At 47.3% G+C, this 14312-nt stretch overlaps 1 protein-coding gene across 3 annotated transcripts in view; it reads right to left on the reverse strand.

Moving 5' to 3' along the window:
- Positions 1-10855, reverse strand: part of LOC135545741 (platelet-derived growth factor receptor beta-like) — a 48208-nt gene extending 37353 nt beyond the window's left edge. For 2 of the 3 annotated variants that reach the window (XM_064973571.1, XM_064973570.1), the window contains exon 1: positions 10498-10854. The gene's annotated coding sequence lies outside the window, so the exon portion shown is untranslated. Of the gene's footprint in view, positions 1-10497 lie in introns of all 3 variants that reach the window. The other variant, XM_064973572.1, reaches the window with a different exon arrangement.
- Positions 10856-14312: the final 3457 nt, after the last annotated feature.

The raw sequence follows: 14312 nt of genomic DNA on the forward strand, positions 1-14312 counted from the left end.
ATTGGCTATTTACCAAATTAATGTACAACAGACCACGTATTCACCATGCACACCCTAATTGACAACCAAACAAACCAAAACAAAGGCAAAGTTTTGTTGATTTCAAAAAAGCCTTCGATTCAATTTGGCATGAGGGTCTGCTATACAAATTGATGGAAAGTGGTGTTGGGGGTAAAACATACAACATTATAAAATCCATGTACACAAACAACAATTGTGCGGTTAAAATTGGCAAAAAACACACACATTTCTTCACACAGGGTCATGGGGTGAGACAGGGATGCAGCTTAAGCCCCACCCTCTTCAACATATATATCAACGAATTGGCGCGGGCACTAGAAAAGTCTGCAGCACACGGCCTCACCCTACTAGAATCCAGAAGTCAAATGTCTACTGTTTGCTGATGATCTGGTGCTTCTGTCACCAACCAAGGAGGGCCTACAGCAGCACCTAGATCTTCTGCACAGATTCTGTCAGACCTGGGCCCTGACAGTAAATCTCAGTAAGACCAAAATAATGGTGTTCCAAAAAAGGTCCAGTCGCCAGGACCACAAATACAAATTCCATCTTGGCCTAAACATCAAAGCCACAGGTAACTTCCACAAAGCTGTGAACAATCTGAGAGACAAGGCAAGAAGGGCAGTCTATGCCATCAAAAGGAACATACATTTCAACATACCAATTAGGATCTGGCTAAAAATACTTGAATCAGTCATAGAGCCCATTGCCCTTTACGGTTGTGAGGTCTGGGTTCACAAAATGGGACAAACACCAAATTGAGACTCTGCATACAGAATTCTGCAAAAATATCTTCCTTGTACAATGTAGAACAACAAATAATGCATGCAGAGCAGAATTAGGCCGATACCCACTAATTATCAAAATCCAGAAAAGAGCTGTTAAATTCTACAACCACCTAAAAGGAAGCGATTCCCAAACCTTCCATAACAAAGCCATCACCTACAGAGAGATGAACCCGGAGAAGAGTCCCCTAAGCAAGCTGGTCCTGGGGCTCTGTTCACAAACACAAACACACCCAACCAAATTATGAGAAAACAAAAATATAATTACTTGACACATTGGAAAGAATTAACAAAAAAACAGAGCATACTATAATGCTATTTGGCCCTAAACAGAGAGTACAAAGTGGCAGAATACCTGTCCACTGTGACTGACCCAAACTTAAGGAAAGCTTTGACTATGTACAGACTTAGTAAGCATAACCTTGCTATTGAGAAAGGCCATCGTAGACAGTCTGCCCACAAAATGAGGTGGAAACTGAGCTGCACTTCCTAAAATCCTTACCAACGTATGACTCCCATATCTACTGGGTGAAATTTCACAGTGTGCCATCACAGCAGCAAGATTTGTGACCTGTTGCCACAAGAAAAGGGCAACCAGTGAAGAACAAACACCATTGTAAATACAACCCATATTTATGCTTATTTAGAGAGAGAGAGAGAGAGAAGAAAGGAAGGAAGGAAGGAAGGAAGGAAGGTCAGAAAGAGAGAAAGGGAAATGTTTGTTAGTTTGTGCATCACAGCAGCTTTAGTCTCTGGGGGTCAACTGACCTTACAGATTAGACATATTCAAATGAAACAATAATTTTTTCTGTTTTTATTAAGATACTCATATAGTGGTTATTTTGTCTTACCATCCCTAAGACAAAGCCTTATTGCTCTGTTACAAAAACCTTATTACTCTCTCAATTACCACCGCCGAACGTCGCCCAAACAAGGAGATGGACCAACTTCAGCGGAAGTCGTGACAATGGGACTCGGCCGGATGTGATACAGCCTGGATCCAAACCGGGGACTGTAGTGACACCTCTTGCACTGAGAGGCAGTGCCTTAGACCGCTGCGCCACTTGGGAGTTCTATGTGTTATTACTCTGCTACAAAGCCTCTGTTACAGAGCCTTATTACTCTGTACTCTGTAACGAAGCTTTATGAACCTTTCTATTTCTAATGTCCTCCACCACAGCTGGATAGCTGGCACACCCTCTCTCAGATATGATTCAGCTGCTTCTCTTAGTGTTGTTGTGTGGGAGGTGGGTCAGAAAGGAGTGGTCATTAGTGGCCTATGTTCTAATGACTGTCAGTGGAATGGTTAGTACTGAGGAGGAGGGAAGAGGAGGGAGGTGGTGGAGGAGGAGGAGGAGGTCGGATGTAGAAGAGTGGTCATTAGTGGTCTGTGTTCTAATGACTGTCAGTGGAATGGTTAGTACTGAGAAGGAGGGAAGAGGAGGGAGGTGGTGGAGGAGGAGGAGGAGGTCGGATGTAGAAGAGTGGTCATTAGTGGTCTGTGTTCTAATGACTGTCAGTGGAATGGTTAGTACTGAGAAGGAGGGAAGAGGAGGGAGGTGGTGGAGGAGGAGGAGGAGGAGGTCGGATGTAGAAGAGTGGTCATTAGTGGTCTGTGTTCTAATGACTGTCAGTGGAATGGTTAGTACTGAGGAGGAGGGAAGAGGAGGGAGGTGGTGGAGGAGGAGGAGGAGGAGGAGGAGGTCGGATGTAGAAGAGTGGTCATTAGTGGTCTGTGTTCTAATGACTGTCAGTGGAATGGTTAGTACTGAGGAGGAGGGAAGAGGAGGGAGGTGGTGGAGGAGGAGGAGGAGGTCGGATGTAGAAGAGTGGTCATTAGTGGTCTGTGTTCTAATGACTGTCAGTGGAATGGTTAGTACTGAGGAGGAGGGAAGAGGAGGGAGGTGGTGGAGGAGGAGGAGGAGGTCGGATGTAGAAGAGTGGTCATTAGTGGTCTGTGTTCTAATGACTGTCAGTGGAATGGTTAGTACTGAGGAGGAGGGAAGAGGAGGGAGGTGGTGGAGGAGGAGGTCGGATGTAGAAGAGTGGTCATTAGTGGTCTGTGTTCTAATGACTGTCAGTGGAATGGTTAGTACTGAGGAGGAGGGAAGAGGAGGGAGGTGGTGGAGGAGGAGGAGGAGGAGGAGGAGGTCGGATGTAGAAGAGTGGTCATTAAAGTGGTCTGTGTTCTAATGACTGTCAGTGGAATGGTTAGTACTGAGGAGGAGGGAAGAGGAGGGAGGTGGTGGAGGAGGAGGAGGAGGTCGGATGTAGAAGAGTGGTCATTAGTGGTCTGTGTTCTAATGACTGTCAGTGGAATGGTTAGTACTGAGGAGGAGGAGGGGGAGGAGGAGGATGAGAATGAGGGGAGGAGGAGGGAGGATGAGCAGGGAGGTGGAGGAGGGAGAAGGAGGAGAATGAGGAGGAGGAGGGAAGATGAGGAGGAGGAGGAGGAGGAGAATGAGGGGAGGAAGAGGGAGGACAAGCAGGGAGGTGGAGGAAGAGGAGGATGAGGAGGAGGAGTGAGGAGGACAATAAGGAGGAGGAGAATGAGGAGGAGGAAGGCATATGCTTGGAGTAGCGGGATCTGGCCTTACTGGAGTCAGAGTGGTATCTCTTAGTCCAGAAGTATGAAGGTCATACATAATGAATCAATGGATGATTGACCGCTGGGAGATGATTGACAAATTCTTTGTTCTGAGGATAACAGGAAGATGAGGCTGGCAGTGTTGATCTCTACTGTAAGGCTTGTGTTGGAGTAAAAGTTTAAATGGCAACACTTAGAGAGAGAGAGCTAAATGCCAGGTGGTAAAGCCTTTATTAGTACCAATATCTAAACAGAATTAGTGTCTGTTCTTGATTCTAAACAAGTATGGCTTTGACTGAAAAATATCAATCACTGTATAGACAGCATGGGGCTTATTCAATTTGCTGCAAAACTTGTAGCTATAAGTTACCACACTGGTACTTCAGACCATATGGGGTAGTGTCTGTGAGCCGCCTGTTGAATTAGATACGCTGCATGTCTTCTGCATGGCCATAATGTAAAGCACATTTCTCAGTTTAGCTGGCACGCAGGAAGCACTGCTCTGAGAGCCAGGACACAGCTGATGACCAATGGGGGAGGGGAGGAGGGAGGGGAGGGGAGGGGAGGGGAGGGGAGAGGAGGAGGGGAGGGGAGAGGGGGAGTGGAGAAGAAGGGATGGGAGGAGAGGGAAGGAGTTTTTGCTTCCGGGTTGGAGCGAGCGGTCGCATCTACACTTCGGTCCGCAGGTAGTATAACTTTTCATTACATTTCATTATAGTACAACGGTTTGATTTGTCTAATCTTAGCAATTTCTTCTTAGCTAGCTACATAGCCGTCTTTGTATCAAAGATAATTGCGTAATTATCGTATTTCGTCGTCCTAACGTAGTCTACACTGCTATCTGCCCAGCAGCTAGCTAACGTCCACCGTCTACCGAATACCAGCACTGTAGAAACTATTACACTCAACTGAACGACTTGATTAGTGTAGTGTTAGCTAGCTACATAGTTGTCTTTGCTGTCTTCGTATCCAAGATAATTGTGTAGTTTAGAGTGTGTAGACTTAGAGTGATTATCTTAATTTACCGAGGTTAGCTAGCCAGCTATTTGTCGTCCTTAACGTAGGAGATACTGCTAGCTAGCTAGCCAACAGCTAGCCAACGTCTACCGAATAGAACTTCAACAACCCGGTCAACATTCCGCTTCGCTCCACAGGTAGTATCACATTTTCATTTCACTTCATTACAGTACAACGGTTTGATTTGTTTGATCGTAGCTAGCTAGCTACATAGCCGTCTTTGTATCAAAGACAATTGTGTAGTCTAGAGCGATTTTCTAGGTTAGCTAGCCAGCTATTGTCATTCTTTTAACGTAACGTAACGTAATCAACACTGCTAGCTAGCCAGCTAGCCCCCGAATAGCAGCACTGTAGAAACTATTACACTCAACGGAACGACTTGATTAGTGTAGTGTCAACAACGCAGCCACTGCCAGCTAGCCTACAAAGTCAACAACACAGCCACTGCCAGCTAGCCTACTCCAGCAGTACTGTATCATTTCAATCATTTTAGTCAATAAGATTCTTGCTACGTAAGCTTAACTTTCTGAACATTCGAGACGTGTAGTCCACTTGTCATTCCAATCTCCTTTGCATTAGCGTAGCCTCTTCTGTAGCCTGTCAACTATGTGTCTATCTATCCCTGTTCTCTCCTCTCTGCACAGACCATACAAACGCCCCACACCGCGTGGCCGCGGCCACCCTAATCTGGTGGTCCCAGCGCGCACGACCCACGTGGAGTTCCAGGTCTCCGGTAGCCTCTGGAACTGCCGATCTGCGGCCAACAAGGCAGAGTTCATCTCAGCCTATGCCTCCCTCCAGTCCTCGACTTCTTGGCACTGACGGAAACATGGATCACCACAGATAACACTGCTACTCCTACTGCTCTCTCTTCGTCCGCCCACGTGTTCTCGCACACCCCGAGAGCTTCTGGTCAGCGGGGTGGTGGCACCGGGATCCTCATCTCTCCCAAGTGGTCATTCTCTCTTTCTCCCCTTACCCATCTGTCTATCGCCTCCTTTGAATTCCATGCTGTCACAGTTACCAGCCCTTTCAAGCTTAACATCCTTATCATTTATCGCCCTCCAGGTTCCTCGGAGAGTTCATCAATGAGCTTGATGCCTTGATAAGCTCCTTTCCTGAGGACGGCTCACCTCTCACAGTCCTGGGCGACTTTAACCTCCCCACGTCTACCTTTGACTCATTCCTCTCTGCCTCCTTCTTTCCACTCCTCTCCTCTTTGACCTCACCCTCTCACCTTCCCCCCTACTCACAAGGCAGGCAATACGCTCGACCTCATCTTTACTAGATGCTGTTCTTCCACTAACCTCATTGCAACTCCCCTCCAAGTCTCCGACCACTACCTTGTATCCTTTTCCCTCTCGCTCTCATCCAACACTTCCCACACTGCCCCTACTCGGATGGTATCGCGCCGTCCCAACCTTCGCTCTCTCTCCCCCGCTACTCTCTCCTCTTCCATCCTATCATCTCTTCCCTCTGCTCAAACCTTCTCCAACCTATCTCCTGATTCTGCCTCCTCAACCCTCCTCTCTTCCCTTTCTGCATCCTTTGACTCTCTATGTCCCCTATCCTCCAGGCCGGCTCGGTCCTCCCCTCCCGCTCCGTGGCTCGACGACTCATTGCGAGCTCACAGAACAGGGCTCGGGCAGCCGAGCGGAAATGGAGGAAAACTCGCCTCCCTGAGGACCTGGCATCCTTTCACTCCCTCCTCTCTACATTTTCCTCCTCTGTCTCTGCTGCTAAAGCCACTTTCTACCACTCTAAATTCCAAGCATCTGCCTCTAACCCTAGGAAGCTCTTTGCCACCTTCTCCTCCCTCCTGAATCCTCCTCCCCCTCCCCCCTCCTCCCTCTCTGCAGATGACTTCGTCAACCATTTTGAAAAGAAGGTCGACGACATCCGATCCTCGTTTGCTAAGTCAAACGACACCGCTGGTTCTGCTCACACTGCCCTACCCTGTGCTCTGACCTCTTTCTCCCCTCTCTCTCCAGATGAAATCTCGCTTCTTGTGACGGCCGGCCGCCCAACAACCTGCCCGCTTGACCCTATCCCCTCCTCTCTTCTCCAGACCATTTCCGGAGACCTTCTCCCTTACCTCACCTCGCTCATCAACTCATCCCTGACCGCTGGCTACGTCCCTTCCGTCTTCAAGAGAGCGAGAGTTGCACCCCTTCTGAAAAAACCTACACTCGATCCCTCCGATGTCAACAACTACAGACCAGTATCCCTTCTTTCTTTTCTCTCCAAAACTCTTGAACGTGCCGTCCTTGGCCAGCTCTCCCGCTATCTCTCTCAGAATGACCTTCTTGATCCAAATCAGTCAGGTTTCAAGACTAGTCATTCAACTGAGACTGCTCTTCTCTGTATCACGGAGGCGCTCCGCACTGCTAAAGCTAACTCTCTCTCCTCTGCTCTCATCCTTCTAGACCTATCGGCTGCCTTCGATACTGTGAACCATCAGATCCTCCTCTCCACCCTCTCCGAGTTGGGCATCTCCGGCGCGGCCCACGCTTGGATTGCGTCCTACCTGACAGGTCGCTCCTACCAGGTGGCGTGGCGAGAATCTGTCTCCTCACCACGCGCTCACCACTGGTGTCCCCCAGGGCTCTGTTCTAGGCCCTCTCCTATTCTCGCTATACACCAAGTCACTTGGCTCTGTCATAACCTCACATGGTCTCTCCTATCATTGCTATGCAGACGACACACAATTAATCTTCTCCTTTCCCCTTCTGATGACCAGGTGGCGAATCGCATCTCTGCATGTCTGGCAGACATATCAGTGTGGATGACGGATCACCACCTCAAGCTGAACCTCGCAAGACGGAGCTGCTCTTCCTCCCGGGGAAGGACTGCCCGTTCCATGATCTCGCCATCACGGTTGACAACTCCATTGTGTCCTCCTCCCAGAGCGCTAAGAACCTTGGCGTGATCCTGGACAACACCCTGTCGTTCTCAACTAACATCAAGGCGGTGGCCCGTTCCTGTAGGTTCATGCTCTACAACATCCGCAGAGTACGACCCTGCCTCACACAGGAAGCGGCGCAGGTCCTAATCCAGGCACTTGTCATCTCCCGTCTGGATTACTGCAACTCGCTGTTGGCTGGGCTCCCTGCCTGTGCCATTAAACCCCTACAACTCATCCAGAACGTCGCAGCCCGTCTGGTGTTCAACCTTCCCAAATTCTCTCACGTCACCCCGCTCCTCCGCTCTCTCCACTGGCTTCCAGTTGAAGCTCGCATCCCCTACAAGACCATGTTGCTTGCCTACGGAGCTGTGAGGGGAACGGCACCGCAGTACCTCCAGGCTCTGATCAGGCCCTACACCCAAACAAGGGCACTGCGTTCATCCACCTCTGGCCTGCTCGCCTCCCTACCACTGAGGAAGTACAGTTCCCGCTCAGCCCAGTCAAAACTGTTCGCTGCTCTGGCCCCCCAATGGTGGAACAAACTCGCTCACGACGCCAGGACAGCGGAGTCAATCACCACCTTCCGGAGACACCTGAAACCCCACCTCTTTAAGGAATACCTAGGATAGGATAAAGTAATCCTTCTCACCCCCCCCCCCTTAAATGATTTAGATGCACTATTGTAAAGTGGCTGTTCCACTGGATGTCATAAGGTGAATTCACCAATTTGTAAGTCGCTCTGGATAAGAGCGTCTGCCAAATGACTTAAATGTAAATGTAAATGTAATGTAAATGGAAGGGGTTTAGAGGAGGGGAGCAGAAGGGATGGGAGGAGAGGGAAGGGGTTTAGAGGAGGGGAGAGGAAGGGATGGGAGGAGAGGGAAGGGGTTTAGAGAAGGGGCGAGGAAAGGATGGGAGGAGAGGGAAGGGGTTTAGAGGAGGGGAGAGGAAAGGGAGAGAGGAAAGGGGAGAGTGGAGGACTGTACACTCTTAGAAAAAAGGGTAGCAAAAGGGTTCTTCAGCTGTCCCCATAGAATAACCCTTTTTGGTTCCAGGTAGAACCCCTTTTAGTTCCAGGTAGAAGCCCTTTTGGGTTCCACATAGAACCATCTGTGTTGTAACCAAAAAGGGTTCTTCAAAGGGTTCTCCTATGGGGACAGCCGAAGAACCCTTTTAGGTTCTAGATAGCACCTTTTTTTCCAGAGTGTAGTACTACATCAGAGCAGGGAGAACTCTCTCTCTCCCCAACATACCGACCCCCTGACACACTGTAAGAAAAAATCCCCACATCGCTCAAAACTTGTCTTAATTTAAACTTTTGGATGTTTTAGAACGTGAGAGAGAATAGATTTAGCGTAGGTTTAACATAGCATGTGAGTGATAAACTGCTCTTAGATAGAGGAGAATTATAAAACAATACATTAAAACATTCATTCTAAAATAATATGAACACAATTCTTTAAGAGGCATGCAATAAATATCCAAACGTCTCGTGACAAGATGGTTTCTCAAGATAAAGAACTGTCCTTCAAAGAGGAAGGGAGACAACATAAAACATACTAACATCGGTTCTATCAAAAGGAACCATTTGCATTACAGTGCTTGAGTGTTGTCTGTTTGTGGCACTACTAGGTAAAGTGGCCCATGCCAGAGCACCGGCATACCAAACGCTTAGAGCACGTAGTCATGGAACAGCAGTCTCAGGAGGACAACGTCTGTTGGATGACAGAGTAACATTCCACACATGTTTGTGTTATGAGAAGAGATGACTACTATAACCCTGCAGTATGTCATATGTATGCCAGCTCAACAACTGAGACCTCCACAGTGATGGGGTCTGTGGGGATGAGTCAGAGAGCAGTATGTTCCTATGCATGTCTCTTCTATGGCGGGATGACACAGATACAACTCACTGGTTTGCAAGAGCCACACGCTCACCACGAACAGAGTTAAAACTACGTAGTACACTTATTAACATGAACACTTTGTTGGTCAAATGCACACAAGCTCCAGACAAAATGTGACTTCCGCTTTTAACCCAACTCCTCCGAAAGATACACACACATACATACACATGAGGAGGCTGGTGGGAGGAACTATAGGAGGATGTGCTCATTGGAACGGCTGGAATAGAACAAATGGAACCGTAATAAACACATCAAACATTTGGAAACCACATGTTTGAGTCCATTCCATTCCAGGCACTACAATGAGCACATCCTGCTATAGCTCCCCCCACCAGCCTCCTCTGCCACACTGGGCTCCTGGGGAACACTATGTGGTTTAACAACACAGAGTTGTCTCCTCAACTGAAGACTGAGGACTCCAATGACGTGAATGACGCTATGATAATGCTCCAAGGTTGTGAGTGGCTCCCCTGTGGAGCTATGCGTACAAGATTGATTCTGTTAAGGTCATTCACACAGGGATGCAGGGCACCAATGGTTCGCTGGTGGGGACCGGCGCTTCACCAAGGGTGAGTTGAGAGAGCTGTACAAACAGCCCCTTTAGCACTAACGCACAAAGTGGCCAAGGTACACAGTGTGTGCATTCGTGTGTGTGTGTGTCGGACAACCCGGGACTCCTTGTCAAGCGTATCGTCTATAGTGAGAATGTAAACATTGTTAAAGTTCCGTGGCGGCGACAGACAAACAGACATGTGTACAGAGATGCTTCACCATGTTGTAAAATACCTCTACAACCAAGGTGTTGTTGACTCAGGTTTGTCACTCCATAGACATTCAAATGTGCAGAATGTGCATACAAGTGTAAGCATCACAAACATACCCCCCAACACACACACACACATTCACAAGGGTGTAAGTCTGGCAAGATATTTCCTGATATTAAACAGACATTTCGGTATGCTTAATTCAGCAAAAATAAATAAATATCCGTTGACAATCATTGTACAATAAATATGTTTTAAGACGAGATGTCATTACCCAGTTGTGGACAGCTACAGTACAGTAGTGCATGACTGAGGTGACTGAGGTGACTGAGGTGACTGAGGTGACTGAGGTGACACACATTAGTTGGATTAGTTCTAATGGGATCTCTGTCTCGACTCATTTCATTTACACTTCCTTCATGTCCAGTCAATCAGTCTCTATTATAGCTGTCAAACATGTGTTAGTCAAGGTGAGAAAACTGTAAAGAGCCAACAAGACGGGACATCCTCTTACCTTCAGTGTATCAGTTCTCTGCTGTGTCTTGGCTCCTAAAACATAATCGAGTCTCTGTTAGTGTCTGTTTTTCTCTCTCCCTCTTTTCTTCTCTCCCTCTTTTTCTCTTTCTCTCCAACGCTCTCTCTATCAGAGAAGTGCTCTAGCCGGCGGTCAGTCGCCTTCTGAGGACGGAGTCTCCAGCCAGTTGTGTTTTTAGGGGTTGGACTAGATCCCTCTGAAGTGCAGGGCTGTAGTGTTGTGGGTTAGAGTTACTCTCCAGTGTCCTGGGAGTTCCACCGGAGGAGGGACCACTCTGAGCTCTCTGGTTACATAGTCACATCACAGGGATCTCCTCTCCTCTCCCCTCCTCTCCTCTCTCCTCTCCTCTCCTCTCCTCTCCTCTCCCTCCCTCTCCTCTCCCTCTCCTCTTCTCTCCCTCTCCTCTCCTCTCCTCTCCCTCTCCTCCTCCCCCCTCCCCTCCTCCTCTCCTCTCCTCTCCTCTCCTCTCCCTCTCCTCCTCTCCCTCTCCTCTCCTCTCTCCTCTCCTCTCCCTCTCCTCTCCCCCTCTCCTCTCCTCTTCTCTCCCTCTCCTCTCCTCTCCTCTCCTCTCATCTCCTCTCCTCTCCTCCCTCCTCCTCTCCTCTCCTCTCATCTCCTCTCCTCTCCTCTCATCTCTCTCATCTCCTCTCTCCTCTCCTCTCCTCTCCTCCCCTCCCCCTCTCCTCTCCTCTCCTCTCCTCTCCTCTCCTCTCCTCTCATCTCATCTCCTCTCATCTCCTCTCCTCTCCTCTCCTCTCACACACTGATAAAGCCAGCCTACTGCTCTGCCGAACAGTGAACAGAGACATACACTCTGTCCCTCTCTCAGAGGATAGTGTCAGTGGTCCACAACTGTTGAGCCTCTAACACACGGAGAGGGGGAGAGAGATGGAGGGAGAGAGAGAGAGAGAAGGGGGAGGGAGGGAGAGAGAGTGAGAGGGGGAGGGAGGGACAGGGAGGAAGACAGAGAGGGGAGATGTAGAGAGAAGGGGATAACTGAGAAAAAGAGGAAGAGAAAAAGACACTGAAGGGATTTGTTTGAGGTGTAACTGTAGCAGTTCCAACAGTCTCCACTAGCAACAGGACTGGACTACACCTAGGAGTCAAAAGAAGCACAAGAGTTAGAGAGAGAGAGAGAAAGAGAGAGAGAAGGAGATAGAGAAAGAGGGAGAAAGAGCGAGAGGTAGAAAGAGAGAGAGGTAGAAAGAGAGAGAGAGAACGAGAGAGAGAGAGAGAGAGAGGTCCACAAGAAAACACCTCAGTGCCAGGCTATAGAAATCAAATAAAAAACAAGTCTCTCTTTCTCTTAGTGGAATAACTCAGCTTCACTTTCTGTAATAATCACACCATCTGCATAAAGTATGAAAGAGGAGCTCTGTTTTAAACTTGAAAGAATGTCTCTCTCTTACTGCCAACACACTGACACTGACTCAACTCCAGCCACTTTAATAATGGGAATTGATGGGAAATGATGTAAATATATCACTAGCCACTTTAAACAATGCTACCTTATATAATGTTACTTACCCTACATTATTCATCTCATATGCATACGTATATACTGTACTCTAAATCATCGACTGCATCCTTATGTAATACATGTATCACTAGCCACTTTAACTATGCCACTTTGTTTACATACTCATCTCATATGTATATACTGTACTCGATACCATCTACTGTATCTTGCCTATGCTGCTCTGTACCATCACTCATTCATATATCCTTATGTACATATTCTTTAACCCCTTACACTGTGTATTAGGAATTGTTAGTTAGATTACTTGGTTATTACTGCATTGTCGGAACTAGAAGCACAAGCATTTCGCTACACTCGCATTAACATCTGCTAACCATGTGTATGTGACAAATAAAATTTGATTTGATTTGATTTGATAACTGCAGAGAACATGCGGATCAGGAGATGAATTAGCTGACAGAGGACGCAGAGAGGAGTGCATGTATGTAGATGTCTCTACCCAATACATTATCTGAAGACAGCCCTATCTCCTGTTTCTGTGGTGTGAGGCAGCTTGACGTACAAGTACACCCCCTGGACAGGATGTTAGTCTGTTGCAGGGCTTTGAATACCTAAAACATACGGTGTGTCGTCCCTACTATGTTGTCCATTATTTCCAGATGATGTACAGAGGGTCTGCGTTTATCCCTTGCGAATAGTAGAGGTTAATACTGTACGCTACGGGTTGCCAGAAAAGCAGCACAGCTACTGTGGATTTAAATGATTTGACTTATCTTTTGAAGGCATTCACGTGATAAGGGTTCTGGGGATTATGGGTAAAAAAAAAGGACATACCGCATCAGTTGGAGGAGATTAAGAAGCGTACTGATGGGCCAGAGAAGATGTCAGACACAGCCCTCTGCAACTACCTGAGAGTATGGTAGTAGTAGTCCTTCGGTCACCACATGGTGCTCAGATCAATGGCTATTTTCACTGACAGTTCTGCAAATTTTCTAATGGATATTTATTTCTTTATCTTACTTTTTGCTGTGCCAACATTTTTTTCAATTGGTGTTTCAAAAGATCTTGGTCATCGAAAAAAAAGACAGGGGCAGGACAGGAGAAAGAGGCGAACGCCACAATGTTTAGTACATTGTGTGAAAATGAGTGTAGGGACATGGCGAAGGAGATTCATTGGGCTGATGGGCAAGTCTGCATCAGTAGACACAATAATTGGTGACATGGCCCCAGGGGAGAAAGGTAGAACTGTATATATCAGAAGTAAAAAGAAAAGTGTCTCTCTGTGTGGATTGATAGCAGCGGCATCAGAGTTATTCTGGATGTAACATGGTTCTTGGTCTGTTATGCCTCTCTGTTGTCTTTTCAGTTGTATCTTGCTGCCTTCCCATTTCCCACAGATGTCAGTTCAACGTCTAGTTTTGATTTACATTTGGTTGAGTTGTCAATGTGAACTCAACGTGAAACCAACAAAACGTTTCACAATGTCATTGGTGGAACAACATAATGACCTGACGTTGATTGCTTTTTGCAAATCCATTTAGTTTTCCACGTTGATTCAACATCACATAGATTTTTGTGGTTTAAATTAGGTGGAAACAACATTGATTCAACGACTTTTTGCCCAGCGGGTACTTTGTCCCTTGTGCCTGCTTTTACAATGTTTTTCGTTGTTTTTTTCACATTATGTGGTGTTGTGATATCCCTCTTGTCGTGATGTGCTTTGGCCAACAGGTTTCACACTATGTGGTGTTGTGATATCCCTCTTGTCGTGATGTGCTTTGGCCAAAAGGTTTCACATTATGTGGCGTTGTGATATCCCTCTTGTCGTGATGTGCTTTGGTCAACAGGTTTCACATTATGTGGCGTTGTGATATCCCTCTTGTCGTGATGTGCTTTGGCCAACAGGTTTCACACTATGTTGTGATGTCCCTCTTGTAGTGATGTGCTTTGGCCAACAGGTTTCACACTATGTGGCGTTGTGATATCCCTCTTGTCGTGATGTGCTTTGGTCAACAGGTTTCACATTATGTGGCGTTGTGATATCCCTCTTGTCGTGATGTGCTTTGGCCAACAGGTTTCACACTATGTTGTGATGTCCCTCTTGTAGTGATGTGCTTTGGCCAACAGGTTTCACACTATGTGGCGTTGTGATATCCCTCTTGTCGTGATGAGCTTTGGTCAACAGGTTTCACACTATGTTGTGATATCCCTCTTGTCGTGATGTGCTTTGGCCAACAGGTTTCACACTATGTTGTGATGTCCCTCTTGTCGTGATGTGCTTTGGCCAACAGGTTTCACACTATGTGGCGTTGTG

Source organism: Oncorhynchus masou, chromosome 9, assembly GCF_036934945.1.
Source record: "Oncorhynchus masou masou isolate Uvic2021 chromosome 9, UVic_Omas_1.1, whole genome shotgun sequence".
NCBI lineage: Eukaryota > Metazoa > Chordata > Actinopteri > Salmoniformes > Salmonidae > Oncorhynchus > Oncorhynchus masou.